Below are 14559 nucleotides of genomic sequence, written 5' to 3'. Positions count from 1 at the left end.
TTTGTATAAACGGAATCTTTTCTGCTCAGTCAAATTCTAAGCATGAAACATTCTCCTGGATGTGGAAGGGCTTAGAACAGCAAATAAACTGACTGATTAAAATAAAAAGCTATATAAATTTTGTAGGGCAGTAATTCTAGTGTGCACCTGAGAATCATCTCAACTGGAAAAGCTGCATATAAGCAGTCTGGACAGCTAAATCTCTCAAGTTTATTAAGCCTCTTTGCCAGTGTTACTGCTAACTGTACATCAATTTAATGGAAAGCCACCATTGGATAGTCTTTGTATATTCAGAAGGAAGATTGGCAACACCCTGTAGCACCTAAGTGTTCTTCTACTCTCATGACCGGGAGTTTCTACAGGGATGGAGCTTTAAGGAACTAGGAAACATAAGGGTGCAGGAAAAACCAAGGGACCAAAAGTAGCAGGAAAAAGCCATAGTGCTCCTTATACTAAGATTTGGACCATCATGAAACTAGCTCTCAGATCCAAATACAGCCCACCTAGAAGGAAATCCAGTACATCACCTTGGTTATGAAAAATAAGTTTCTTGCACTTTCAAGTTCTCAAAATCTCTTGAAATTCCCAGATAAGCAAACTGTTCTAGATTTTTGAGCACGAAGTCCATGAGCTCTCCTGAATATCCATCCTATTGGATACAATCCCTCATGTCCCTGGATTGGAAGGGTCCAAGAATGTAGACCAGAAATCTGTAAGAGTCTGGAAAAACAGTTGACTGAGCCTCTACATTTCTGTTAACTGCTTGAAGACTCCTCAGTTTACTTCTCATTCTCCTGCATCTACCTGCCCAGTCAACCTGTAGACTGCTCCTTGTTTGAATGTAAGTGGCTTTGATCAACGTGGTGCAAGACCACGAAAATTTCTTGTTTCATTCATGGTTGTGGTGGGGTTTCGTTTGTTTGTTTATACTTTGCTCCATCCTGGTAATTCCATTTATATGCAATTGTCACTTTTCTTATGAACAGCTGTTAAATCCAGAAGGAGTTTTAGGACTAGAAAAAGAACATCCTACCCTAAACTGCATCTCCAGAAAGCAGTTGTGATGAGATCCCTGGGATGACCAATTTCACTGAGATGAATGGGGGTACATCTCAGCCCTCAGAGATGCAGAAAATAACATGGTTCTTGATTCAGTAAATTTGATTCAATAAATTTAACTGATAAATCAGGAAAATTTAGAGCATGGGGTACAGAAGTACCATGAACCTGTTTCCACATAGGTCATCATCGGCCTAATTAACAGAAGACACTGGAGATCAGATACCTGAAGAGTTCCCCGATGAAATGCCAGATTTTGTGAAATCTTTCGTTTGGCAACTGGGTTACAATCATGTTTGTTTGATAAGAACTGGTGCACCAACAAGTATTCTGGGAGGGTTTCTCTGAAAATGGATGAAGCAGCCTGGGACTCGACCATTTAAAAGGACCAAGTCATTACATAAAGATAGAATTCTATACAAATAGTGAGATTATATAAATGCCTTTCTGCCTTAGACTGGGAATCAGAACTACCATCAGCTTCATGAAAACCAGAGGAGCAGAAGAGAGGACAGTGGGCAACACCAGGAATTAGTAACACGTCTAGTATTGTTGCTAAATTGAGATAGCATTAGTGGCATAGGCAAATAGGGCAATGGAATGAAAATCCTGAGGAGAAAACTCTGAATTAGATGTGCCTGGGACTCCATACAGAAAAGAGGGGTTACTCACTGGTAACTGTTCTGCAATAACTGCCTCTGTGCATTCACACTAATTGGTCATGGAGCCTCTGGTGTCAAGCTGCAGAACTCTATTTAAAAAAAAAAGTATCTGCTGGGGTATGCAGGGAACACTTGCATTTGGTTGATACGATCAGCTCCATATGTGTACCCCCTGCCCACCTCAATTCCCTCTCCTTAGACTGAAGAGTTCTGAAATAGAAAGAAATCCAAAGCAGAGTGGAAGGCAAGTTGTTGTGAGAATGCAGAGAGGCAACTCTCAAAGAACAGTTAGCCATACATGACCCCTCTTTATTCTTTGAGGGCTTCTGTGCATTCCCACTAATGGGAGATTAGCAAGCAGTGCCCCCATCAGAGAACAGAAGGCAAGGAGTTCTAGGTAAAAATGGACCGTAGCACCACTTTAGCAATTCAAGTATCAGAACAGAATGCCCACTCTAAAGAATAGTGCTTAGTGAAACTATGGATATTGATGTTGCTGCTTTCCAAATCTTTACCAGGGGAACTTGTCTTAGATAAACTAGGAGCACAGCTTGTGGAGTGTCTCTAGAGGAGTGTGTCTTGAACCCCATTTGTCCTGGCCTCCTGGCTAAAGAGGAGCAGTGTTCAATACGTCTCTTAATCCAGTGGGAAAGAGATTACTTACAACTAAATTCCCCTCTACATCTCTCCCTGTAATCCACAGTCTGATTTCCCACAGGGTTTCAACCTTTGTAAGCAAGAACACAGAGCTATTTTAGCATTCAGTTAGTGGAAATGGGACTCCTGTGAGCGAGCATGGGGTCTGGGGAAGAAAATGCAGAGGGAGACACATTGCAATGAGAAAGTTGGAGACAACCCTAGGCAAAACCTAAAGTGAGACATCATGACAACTTTTTCTCTGTGTACAACCACATAGGGTAGAGTGGCCATTAAGATACTAAAGTTCACCAACCCTCCTTGCAGAGGTGATGGCTGTTAAGAACACTGTTTTGATAGACATATATGAAGACTGCCTGAGCCAGGCGCCGGTAGGGTAGACCCATAAGTATTGTCAGGGCTAGATTAAGTCTGAGGTCGGGGAGGTTCTACTAAAGGGTTTACATGTTACTCGATCCCTTAAGCAAATTTGGAACCGTGGGGTGAGAGAATATAGGTTTATCCTGACCAAGCTGTGGTAAGCCAAGATAGCTGTCAAATGAACCGTAAGGGAAGTTACCACTAGCCCCTGTGATTTCTAGTACAACATTCTAAATTGCAGGGATACCCACCCATGACATGGTTAACCCTTTAGTCTGCACCCAACACAAACTGTGTCCATTTCAGTAGTGTAGTACTTCAGGGCAGAGTACTTGCTGGTTTGCAATAGTGCTGACTGGACCCTTTGTCAGAACCTTCCCTACCTGAGACAATCTCAGAAGGCAAACCAGCAATTCTCTGTCCAGTAGGAGAAGATCTGTGGACCCATTCTGTCTGGGCCACAATGGCTCTGCGCCATCTGATTTTCCTTATGACTGATGATCAGAGGGGATAAGGGGCAGAGAGGCATAGGGGAGATAACTGCTCCAATCCAACAGAAATGCTGATTGTGATTTTCTGTCCCTGTGAGCTCTGTTCAATTAGTGATTTCCCCCACCTGATGAATAATAATACTGTGACACAAAGTTCCTCCTCTACCTTGGTGGGTCCTGCGCTTATTGGCAGATTTTGCTAGCCCCAGAGATCTTCCTGTGTTGGATCAGGAGTCGGGAGGATTTGGGGGGAACCCGGGCCCACCCTCTACTCCGGGTTCCAGCCCAGGGCCCTGTGGATTGCAGCTGTCCATAGTGCCTCCTGTAACAGCTGCATGACAGCTACAACTCCCTGAGCTACTTCCTCATGGCCTCCTCCAAACACTTTCTTTATCCTCACCACAGGACCTTCCTCCTGGTGTCTGATAACGCTTGTACTCCTCAGTCCTCCAGCAGCACTCTCTCAGCTCCTTGCGCCTCTTGCTCCCAGCTCCTCACACGCGCACCACAAACTGAAGTGAGCTCCCTTTTAAATCCAGGTGCCTGATTAACCTGCCTTGATTGATTCTAGCAGCTTCTTGATTGGCTGCAGGTGTTCTAATCAACCTGTCTACCTTAATTGTTTCCAGAAAGTTCCTGATTGTTCTGGAACCTTCCCTGTTACCTTACCCAGGGAAAGGGGACCTACTTAACCTGGGGCTAATATATCTGCCTTCTATCACTCTCCTGTAGCCATCTGGCCTGACCCTGTCACAACTGTCACAGACTGGTTCAGCACCATTCATGTTGATCATACAATTTCCCGTTTAGTGCATGTGCCTGCACATTCTCTTCCCCTGCTAGGAAGTTATCAGGTAAATATGATAGCAAATACTCTGCCTCCGCAGACAGGGTTTGAGTGTGCTCCTCAAAATATATATATATAGTTGATATAATACATAGACATAGTATTGTCTGTGGGCATCTATACCATGTGATTTTGTATGGAGGAGCAGAAGACCTTTAGGGCCCATCTCAACACTCCGAATTCCAGGACACTAATGTGGAGTTTGAACTCCCAGGTATTTCACTGGCCATGTACACAAAAGTCCTGGCAATGAGCACTCTAACCTAGATTGGAGGAGTCTGGAGTCATCATAATAGTAGGGGATGGATAATTGAATGACACTCCCTAGATCACAGTCTCTGATCTCTCACCAGTAAAGATACTGAAACATAGCGGTGGGGAGGTGGGGTTTGAAGTAGGGGGAGAAGATGATTACCTACCTTTTCAAGCTGTGTACACTAAGTATGTAATGTGGTGCTATTCACTGCTGAAGGGGCCTCACTGTTAAGCAGGCAAAAATATTTACAGAAGTTGATGAGGCCATGAGATGCAGGAATCTTAGGGAAAACTATGGTGTTTGCAAACAGATTGATCCTTGAAAGTTTGGGGAATCTCTAATTTTGAGAAATCTGTCTTCTGAGAGGAAGAGTCTGGCTTGAGTGAAACCCAGGACTGTCCCAATAAAGGTGATTTGCTGTGTAGGTTGAAGAGAGGATTTCTGCCAATTAATGAGGAGCCCTACAGACCACAGAAAGGATTCAGTGGCATGCTGGCCTTTAGTAGCCAATGGTCCAATTAAGGGAATATTTCCTTGTCTGAGAACAAGAACAGCATATGCAAATACAGTCATGTCTTGTTAATTTACATTTGTTTGGTGGTTTTTGATTAGGCATTAACTTAATATGTATTTTACTGACAAGTATCAAAACTAAATAGTTTTTATGATCTTATATTTAAATTTCAGATAAATTTGACATTGAAAACTCTCTATTTTGTAGTTCTACCCATTATTTTATACAATACAGACTGTATTATGGACAGAATATTTTACTTTTACTTAGGAACTCATTCACATCACTAACGCATTTGGCTAGCATAGAATTTTCTCAGGATTATATATTTTTCAAAGCAACTTTTTTTTTTCACTTTAGTAGGAATAGCCTGGACACAAACAAAAATTGATAATTTGCTTTAAGAAACTGACCATTTTCCTAGTTAGCAGAATGACAACAAAAAAGCAGTGAGTTCCCTGCAGTGGTGGAAAGCTGATGAGAAATTTAAGAAATAGAATGGGTGAGAAAAGATGATTAACTACCTGTACGGTAACTGTTCTTCGAGATGTGGGCACAGATGTGTATTCCACTCAGGTGTATGATAGCCCAGCCAGAGAACTTTCGCTAGCAGCAGCCATGAGGGTGAGACCCCTGCCCTCTGACCCCACCCCCAGTTATTTATGGCTATGTAAGGGCAGTGCTGCTCCTTCCTCCCTCCCTCCAGTTCCTTCAAACTAAACATCATGAGTTGAGGCTCCGCTGCAGGGGGATGGAGGGCTGGTCGTGGAATACACATTAGCACCCACATCTACAGGAAAATAACAGGCATTTCCTTTGTGGATGCAGATGAATACTACATTTTGGTGAAGCTGGATTAGTATGAGACGGGGCTCAGAGTCTAACTGTCTTCCCAAAGTTTGCATTCGATCTAGACACAGCTGCAATAGCATAATGCTTGGTTAGAGTATGTACAGAAGACCAGCGTGCAAGTATCAAATATCAAAAAATCACTGAGAAATACAATCAGTGTCTCTTGGCCCCTAGTTGAATAAGCCCATAACCATTGTGGAGCTTGTGGACTGAGCTACTCCACATGCCATTGTAGCTGTTCACCTAGAAATTGCCTAGGCAGAGACCACGTGACCCTTCATCCAATCTGCATAGGAGACAAAATGTAAGGTAATAAACAAAAGGTTTAGTCCTCTCTAAATAAATTGCCAGGCCTCATGTCAAATCCAATGTATGAAAAGCACTGCTCATCTGTGTTTGACTGTGGCTTAGGAAAGACTACCAATAAGTATATTTGGTTAAGTGGAAACCATGAAAATACTTCAGTCAAAAATTTTGGATGCAAGGTCACTTTGTCCTTGAAAAATTGCATACACAGGGTCTCTAACATTAAAGACTGCAGTTCACTTATTCCCATGCACATATCATAGCAACAAGAAAGCCTTCTTTTGGGCACTGAAAAGACAGAGAACACATTACCAGGGGCTCAAATGGAGGACCCATAAGGGCATCCAGCATTAAGGTCCCACAAAGGAACCATTTCTTTCACCAGTGGAAAGAGACAGATGATTCCTTTTAGATCTCACCACCATGGAGTTCGAGAAAATTAATTTTCCTGGGGTCAAAGGACAGAAACCTAAGATTGCCACTAAGTGGACCTTCAAGGACTGAGACACAGACCAGAAGACTGAAAAGGTAACAGACACTCCAAAATGTTCTGAATGCAGGCTAGCATTGGTTGAATCCTATGGGCTAAAGAACAAATCAAAAACCACTTCCACTTGACCCAGTAGGTAATTCTGGCAGAGTTTTCTACTACTGAGTAGCACCTGTCTAGCAGCTTCCAAATAGCATTCCTCTTCTTCATCTATTCATGCAGCATCCATGCTGTGAGATCCAGATTGCTCAGCACTGGATGCCAAATCTGACCATGGTGTTGACTCAGTGGGTCGGGAAGAGATGGGGTATACTCTCTCTCGGGTAAAATTACTTTGTCTAATTAAGAAAATGAACCACAACTTTAAATACAGTGGCTTAAAACATCCCTTAAAATTAAGTGATGTTGTTTCTTTGACAATTTGCTACGAAATTTGCAAAACAGATAAAATTAGTTAGAAGCTGAGTTCTAAAACGTCCTCAAATTCCATTTTTGATAAGATTAGAAAATCAACACTGTACTGGCCAAGCTGGTGGAATCAGAATTCAACTTCAGTTTGAGCATGAATTTTGGCATGATTCAGCTTCAATTTGAGAATAACCCAAGGAATGAGTGGGACTGGGGGAAAAGCATACATCAAAATCCCCAACTGAGATGGAAGGTTAAGGAGCTGGTACTGAGACCCACTTGAGAGCAAAACTGAAGACACTTCTTATTGTCTTTTCTGACAAACAGATTGATGGTCAGAATGCCCCATCTACGAAGATGGAGCTTAGCACACTGTTCTTTAGAGAACACTCATGATTCTAGAAAAAATTCCTGCTGAGATGATTGACCAAATGATTCTGGAGCAGCTGTGGGAATGACGTTCTCCTTGATGGAAAACTTTATTGCTTCCTGACAAAGCTGCTTGGAGCAGCTCCTCCCTGTTTGTTCACTTAATACATTGCAGTGGTGTTGCTGGTGATCATATGAACTGCTGTGTCTTCAATCTGCATCTAAAAAGTTCTGCATGCATTGTAAATGCCCTGAAGCTCCAGGACATTCACATGAAGGACAAACCTTGGATCTTCACTGTCCTCAGATGCACTCCGCAACCTATTGTGGAGACATCAGTAACTATGGTCTTGATTGGAAGAAGACAGGCAAAGGGAAGCCCTTGGCGGACACACTGATCCATCCACTACTCTAAGAATTCCAGGATGTGACGTAGCACTTTCCACTAGGCCATCCAAGGATTGATGCAATATATCAACTTCAACCAGCCCTGAAGGGGACAAAGGCACAATCTTGTGTGCTGGACTATGTAAGTACATGGCGCCATATCGCCTAGTAACTTCAGAAATTCTAGCTGAAGGGTGAGAGCAGAGAGACAGGCACAGGCAAAAAATTGTTTGAAATCATTCATTCTGTAGAAACGCCCTCAACAGGGCCAAGGACATTGATGAAGAAGTCATCAAAGCTAAATGATCCTGAATTAGTGAAGAGTTATGGAAGACAGGCAAAGCAAGCCCATGGGTGGACCACAGTCGATGATGACACTGACTTCACTGGTACCAGATTCAACGAATGCACCATGAATGGTACAGAACTCAATGGTATGGAGTCCAATTGCTCTTGCCTCAGGACAGGAGAGCAGGTGGACAGTCCTATTCTATCCCATGTACTGGAGGAAACACAGTCCCAGTCCACACTCCCTTTAGAAGGGGAGGAATTTTTCCTAGCTCTGGAATGGCCTCAGTCTGTTTTATGAGTCCTTTTCCTAGGAGAACCAGACAAACAAGAATGATCTCTCTTCCTCCTGGGAGAGGAATCCGAATCTGGTTAAACAACAGTCTATTCTGGTTCAGACACCCTGTGGCAGGCCTAACAATCAGTGGATGTGTCTGGTGCCAAAACAGGCCTCATGGCCTACTTGAGAAAGTGCTGCCTCAAGCTCAAGTCTCTAGCCACTTGCATCCTCTTCTTGAAAGCCTTATTGATGGAGCACCTTTCTTTAACTTGTCCTTCCCCAAGCACAAACAAACATCAAGAATGGAGGTCACCATCAGGAATAGCCACCCCACACAAATGGCAATGTATAAAACCTGGTCAAGGCATCAGAACAGCCTAATTTCTACTAAGCTAACTCTAAGGTACTAATACAACTAATTATTTAATTTTATACACAAAAGCACGGAAAATAATGACAGAGAACTGTGAAGTAAAATACCACAAAAATGCTCCAATTCAAGCACTGGGTTGGGGGAGAAGGAACTGAAAGTGACTGGGGTGGGGCTAAGGGCACCACTCCTAAGAGTACCACTAGGCAAAGTTTTACGTCTTGGTGTGCTGGGAACACACATAAGTGAGTGGAATATGTGTCTGCAACCACTCAAAGCAGCAGCATAAATCCGTACATTGGTTGCACTGTTACTCCTAAAAGGCTGAGCAAGCAAACTAAAGAACTCAAGCGGGCACAGTTTCTAATACATGGGCAAAATGTAGAAACAGATTAGCCCCACTTTCATCAGTAAAGCACACATGTAGGATTAAAAAGGTATATAAAGGATTAATTAGTTTAGCTTGGCTAAGAAAATATATGTGGCTTTGTAGCTTATATAATATGTAGGTGGTTAGCAAAATGTAAAGTGCCCATCTTTAAAAAAGGGAAGAAGGAAGATCCAGGGAACTACAGGCCAGTCAGTCTCATCTCAGTCCCTGGAAAAATCATGGAACAGGTCCTCAAGGAATCAATTCTGAACCACTTAAAGGAGGGGAAAGTGATCAGGAACAGTCAGCATGGATTCACCAAGGGCAAGTCATGCCTGACTAACCTAAATGCCTTCTATGATGAGATAACTGGCTCTGCAGATGAGGGGAAAGCAGTGGATGTGCTATTTCTGGACTTTAGCAAAGCTTTTGATACAGTCTCCCACAGTATTCTTGCCAGCAAGTTAAAGAAGTCTGGGCTGGATGAATGGATGGTAAGGTGGATAGAAAACTGGCTAGATGGTCGGGCTCAACAGGTAGTGATCAATGGTTCCATGTCTAGTTGGCAGCCGGTATCAAGTGGAGTGCCCCAAGGGTCGGGGCTGGGGCCGGTTTTGTTCAATATCTTCATTAACGATCTGGAGGATGGTGTGAACTGCACCCTTAGCAAGTTTGCAGATGACACTAAACTGGGAGGAGTGGTTGATACGCTGGAGGGTAGGGATAGGATAGAGGGACCTAGACAAATTAGAGGATTGGGCCAAAAGAAGTATGATGAGGTTCAACAAGGACAAGTGCAGAGTCCTGCATTTAGGACGGAAGAATCCCATGCACTGCTATAGACTAGGGACCGAATGGCTGGGCAGCAGTTCTGCAGAAAGGGACCTAGGGGTTACAGTGGACGAAAAGCTGAATATGAGTCAACAGTGTGCCCTTGTTGCCAAGAAGGCTAATGGCATTTTGGGTTGTATAAGTACGGGCATTTCCAGCAGATCGAGGGATGTGATCATTCCCCTCTATTCAGCACTGGTGAGGCCTCATTTGGAGTACTGTGTCCAGTTTTGGGCCCCACACTACAAGAAGGATGTGGATAAATTGGAGAGAGTCCAGCGGAGGGCAACAAAAATGATTAGGGGGCTGGAGCACATGACTTACGAGGAGAGGCTGAGGGAACTGAGATTGTTTAGCCTGCAGAAGAGAAGATTGAGGGGGGATTTGATAGCTGCTTTCAACTACCTGAAAGGGGGTTCCAAAGAGGATGGATCTAGACTGTTCTCAGTGGTAGAAGATGACAGAACAAGGAGTAATGGTCTCAAGTTGCAGAGGGGGAGGTTTAGGTTGGACATTAGGAAAAACTTTTTCACTAGTTGGGTGGTGAAGAACTGGAATGGGTTACCTAGGGAGGTGGTGGAATCTCCTTCCTTAGCCGTTTTTAAGGTCAGGCTTGACAAAGCCCTGGCTGGGATGATTTGGTTGGGTTTGGTCCTGCTTTGAGCAGGGGGTTGGACTAGATGACCTCCTGAGGTCCCTTCCAACCCTGAGATTCTATGATATGATTCTATGATATGTAACAAGGCCTTGAAAATAATATGCTCAAAAACTAGGAGAAATGTGGCATCTAACAACCAAAGTTTTAGGAAGGATGCTAAACTTGTAAAAATCTTGTCTACTCCAGGCTTAAGAAGGGGGTTCAACTCCGAACTGTCCAAAACAGTCAATCTTTTAGCTAGGATAAGTGTCAATATGACATCATTTATTTGTTGCATTGTATAAAGGAATCAAGCTCTCGGGGGTATTTATCAGATCCTACCTGACTATACTGGAGCTAGCCAGGGTGACAGGATTATCCCTGGGAATGATTCTTTTGTGAGTATTCTAATCTAAGGCTTATAAATGTTTGTTACTGTATGGGTGTAAAAACTGCTTATTGCTTAAGCTTTTGGATATGTTAAGAACAATTATACAAATACCATTCAGACTTTAGATTTAATAAAGGGTTTGGATGAATTGGTGTTGTGGTAATAATGTGTATTCTTATTATCATTATTAATAATAATTCCAAAACCATACAACTTTAAAAATAGTATATGGGCAAAGTTTTCACCAATGTCTAAGTGACTTGGGATCTTAAGTCCTATTTTCAAAAATAACTATGCATCAAGATTTTGTGTGCTTTGCTGAGAAAATGGGGCAAGTCTGTTCCTACATTTATATCATAAACCTCTTACAGTACTGACTGCATCTATAGTTCAAAATATACTTTAAAAAAAAAACATTCTCACTACACTAATATTTGTACAGTTATTTTCTTGGTAAAATATGTTTATGAGAAAAGTATCTGGGTTGAATCCAGAATCTCTCTTACCCTGCTTGCCCTGTTGGGCAGCTGTACAACAAAATTCTCCCCCAGTGAGAATTAAACATAGAACTCATGACAGCAAATGAAAGGATTAGCAAGTGCTGAAGACTTTGCACCTATGTATAATCAACATGATCACAGTAAACACAGCAATGAGAATGTGAGGAGAGAAGAGGGATTAAACTATTAAACAAAATCTCTATTTTCAAATTACTCCTGATGGACATTTCATTAAATAGAACCTCTTATAAAAAGAGAGCTAATCTCTATCAAATCCAATTACATCTCTATTAAAATTGAATATATTATGTTTTTCTATGTAAATTTAACAGTGCTATAAATTTGATGGAGGAAATAAAAGGCTCTAACATTTAAAGAAGGCTACACTATTCATTTATTTATTAAAGATGTAGATCTTGGCCTGGATGGCAAGAGGCACTGTTTATTGTGAAATAAATTGTCTCTCTACTCCCCCCAATCCTCTCCCCATTTATGTGCTCTCTTATGCTATATAGTCTCTCAACTGCATGTCTCTCCCCTCTACTTCCTTGCTGTTCTCCGCTCCAAATTCCCTATTAGAGCTCAGTTCTGTGAGGTGATGAGCACACTTGGTTCCCATTCAAGTCAGTGGGAGTTGAGGGTGCTCAGCAACTTACAAGACCAAGCCATTATCGTCTAACATTAGTAACATTATCTAAGTTCTTGTACAGCATCAAGGGTTATAGCGGTGTTATTAGCTTTAGACAGCAATGCCCTTAGTCAGACAGCATGCCAAGCTACCCCAAAGGAATTTGAATTGCTCAATGTCTATAGCGCTATGCACCCGCAATGCAACCCAACTTACTGAAATGAAACTGCAGTTACTGGAACAAGACAGAAAATTCAAAGTAATAAATTTCAAGTCTCTTTCCAAAGGTTAGGTTTCTGGCTGGAGGATTAACAAAATAGTTTTAGAATAGTATCAGCATTAACAGGTTTGGGGTCCCCCCCAAAATAGTCCAATTCTCAATATATTTCACATATAGATATAGCTATGAGTTACAACACAGTATAGATCTGTTATAATTCATTTCGACCCCAATCCTGCAAGCTGCACCATGTGGGTGGACTTGTGTTCGCAGCATGAAGGCTGCAAGATCAGTAGATCACACTTATTATCTCTGAAAAAAAAATTATTTTTAAAAATGTTTTTAAACATAGCTTTACACAATTATAAAACTCTGGGAAGTAAATAATATAATCTTCTACCAAACAGACTATTTACAAGGCACCTTATAATTAGATTACAGCCTGTGCACCTACATGCATTTGTCCCTCATAATCCTTTGATATGAGGCTAACGCCTTCTCTCTGTGAGAAATTCTTAAAGTGACTGTAGGCACACAAAAAATCATACACCTACAAAATTTGAGCACTCTTAATTTAGAGATATTACTTTTTCCTACATAGAAATACTTTTTAAATGCATGTATTCAACAACAAGCACTATACATGTAAGGTACAGTGCTATACAACAGAACTAATATCTAAATTATAACTTGGGTAAGAGGTTACATGTTGGTTTTCCAATGTACAGACTTGCTCCACGTGATGAATGTGTCCAAATTCTATGCCATGAAAATAAATATTTATGGCAGTCTGACCTTTCCTTGTTTTACATGCTGTATTTTTTTCATATTTAAAGAAAGCTAGAAAAAAATGCTATTCTGATAAGAACTTTCCATAGTCCACATTCTCTCTATGGTGAGAGCACAGCGAGTAAATTTCAATGGGTACACGAAAATTATAAAAACACTGACTGTCAATGTAACCACAAAGAAAATAAATACAAGACTAAAATTTTTAATAGGGAGCAGAATAATTGCAGCAACATAATAATGTTGTACAACTGTCAGTGCCTGATGTACAACCTGAATCAGAAGCAGAAAAATGACTTAGTAGTAGATCTATGCAAGTTTCAGTAGGGTCATACAGTCTGCGTCCATCACTTTTCAAAGCACAAAAAATAATACATCAATAGCCAAAACTATAATATTCTAGCCAACATCAGAGCTAATAAAATCTCTAAGTAGGGAGCTATTCAACACCTTGCAGGATCTGACAATACCTATTGAATTGTGCTCTTAGCTATGCTAGACATTTAAATGTTAAGAGCTTGAGCCTCAGGCATGCCACCTGGGGACTGGCACTCCTAGCAGGTACCAGGTGACTGGTACCTTTACCCTCTTCTAATCCTGAAGGCTGCCAGGAATTGAATTGGGGAACAATGAAGTGCATGCTTAGGTCACTTAATTTTTCATTTCCTCTCTTTTATGAGTTTGTGTCAGGCATTGTGTGTGTGGGGGGGGGGGGGAGGGAAGACAACTCTTAACTGCTTCCCATTGAAGATGTGTGTGCAGATATTTGGGGGTTTTTCAGTGCTTAACTGGGGTCAGTGATTAAGCAACGGGGGAACTGGGAGGCAGAAGTGGAACTGCTAAAGGAGAACAGCAGCTGTGCATGAGCCTCTCTTTGTTGTAGGATCCTCACTGAGAAGATTTTGGGTATGTCTGTGCTTCAATAAAACACCTGCGGCTGGCCTATGTCAATTGACTCAGATTCTATAGGGACTATAAAGTAGCAGTGTAAATGTTCAGGTTCAGGCTGGAGACCAGGCTCTGGGACCTCTATGAGCCATAAGTACAGGATTCACTTCACTAGTCCCTGAAGTTCACTGAAACTGATTGGAGTTGAGGGCACATAGCATCTAGCATAAGTTTACATACATGGTAGAGAAAATATAAAGAAAGGGTATCTATAATCTCTTCTATAGAAGATACCACTACAAATGCCACATTATTTCCAGCTGCTTAAAGAGAGAAATTTGTATATTAGGTTAGACAAGGAAAAAGGCACTCTGCACAGGAAGTTACGTGTAATTGATACATAGACTTTTGTTTTAATGGCTTTTAATCTAACAAAAAAATATACACCATGAAGTTTAAAAAAAAAAGCTCTCTTTTAGAAAGTCCCTGCTTGACAAATGCATGGTGCATTAGGAGAGAATGCAACGTTCAAAACATAATTCTGGAGGGAACTCACTGTAATGTACAAAACAAACTTACTGCCAGTGCAGTAAATACTCAAAGTCAGCAAATTATATCTAAAATCATTATCAACTATTTTATTTTACAATTAATGAAATGATTACATAGTCAATTGAATCAAATTACTATTTACTGTCTTAAAAGTTGT

The 14559-nt window shown here is 41.4% G+C and overlaps 1 protein-coding gene across 9 annotated transcripts in view; it reads right to left on the bottom strand.

The window, feature by feature from the left end:
- HIPK3 (homeodomain interacting protein kinase 3) overlaps positions 1–14559 on the bottom strand; it is a 139716-nt gene that overhangs the window by 86442 nt on the left and 38715 nt on the right. The window lies entirely within an intron of this gene.

This window comes from Mauremys reevesii, linkage group 4, assembly GCF_016161935.1.
Source record: "Mauremys reevesii isolate NIE-2019 linkage group 4, ASM1616193v1, whole genome shotgun sequence".
Lineage (NCBI taxonomy): Eukaryota > Metazoa > Chordata > Testudines > Geoemydidae > Mauremys > Mauremys reevesii.
The sequence above is the reverse complement of the archived record's forward strand: the minus strand, read 5'-3'. Positions and strand labels throughout refer to the sequence as shown.